Below are 579 nucleotides of genomic sequence, written 5' to 3'. Positions count from 1 at the left end.
GTATTATACTGCAATATATTTCTTTTTGAAATTTGGCGCTTCCGCAACCAAAGACATGGCGATAGGTCACGTGATTGTGAAACTCCGACATCAAAGGCACCGACAGTTACTGTCGTAACTGGTTATACTTAAACTGTGCCATCGCGCTATACGCTCCGCCTACCGACTTACCTATCGCGGCCTACCGAAACCGCGATCCGGTAACTGGCGCCGTCACCCAGAAACTTTGTATACTAATACGCGAACACTCTGTACCAAGGCTAAATAAATCTTTTTGTTATTTTTATCTTACATTCCGCGTCCGTTTATTTCACGAACCCGGACTCCGATGAGCGAATACATCCGCGGCAACGACATCAACCGACACGCGGAGTACGGTTGTTACAGACATAACAACATTTAAAAAATTATTTTTTAAATGTTGTTATGTCTGTAACAACCGTACTCCGCGTGTCGGTTGGTGTCGTTGCCGCGGATGTATTTGCTCGTCAGAGTCCGGGTTCGTGAAATAAACGGACGCGGAATGTAAGATAAAAATAACAAAAAGATTTATTTAGCCTTGGTACAGAGTAGAAAGGG

Source organism: Odontomachus brunneus, unplaced genomic scaffold (assembly GCF_010583005.1).
Source record: "Odontomachus brunneus isolate Ranch 3 - 2012 unplaced genomic scaffold, Obru_v1 Obru_scaffold_070, whole genome shotgun sequence".
In the NCBI taxonomy this organism is placed as follows: Eukaryota; Metazoa; Arthropoda; class Insecta; order Hymenoptera; family Formicidae; genus Odontomachus; species Odontomachus brunneus.
The sequence above is the reverse complement of the archived record's forward strand: the minus strand, read 5'-3'. Positions refer to the sequence as shown.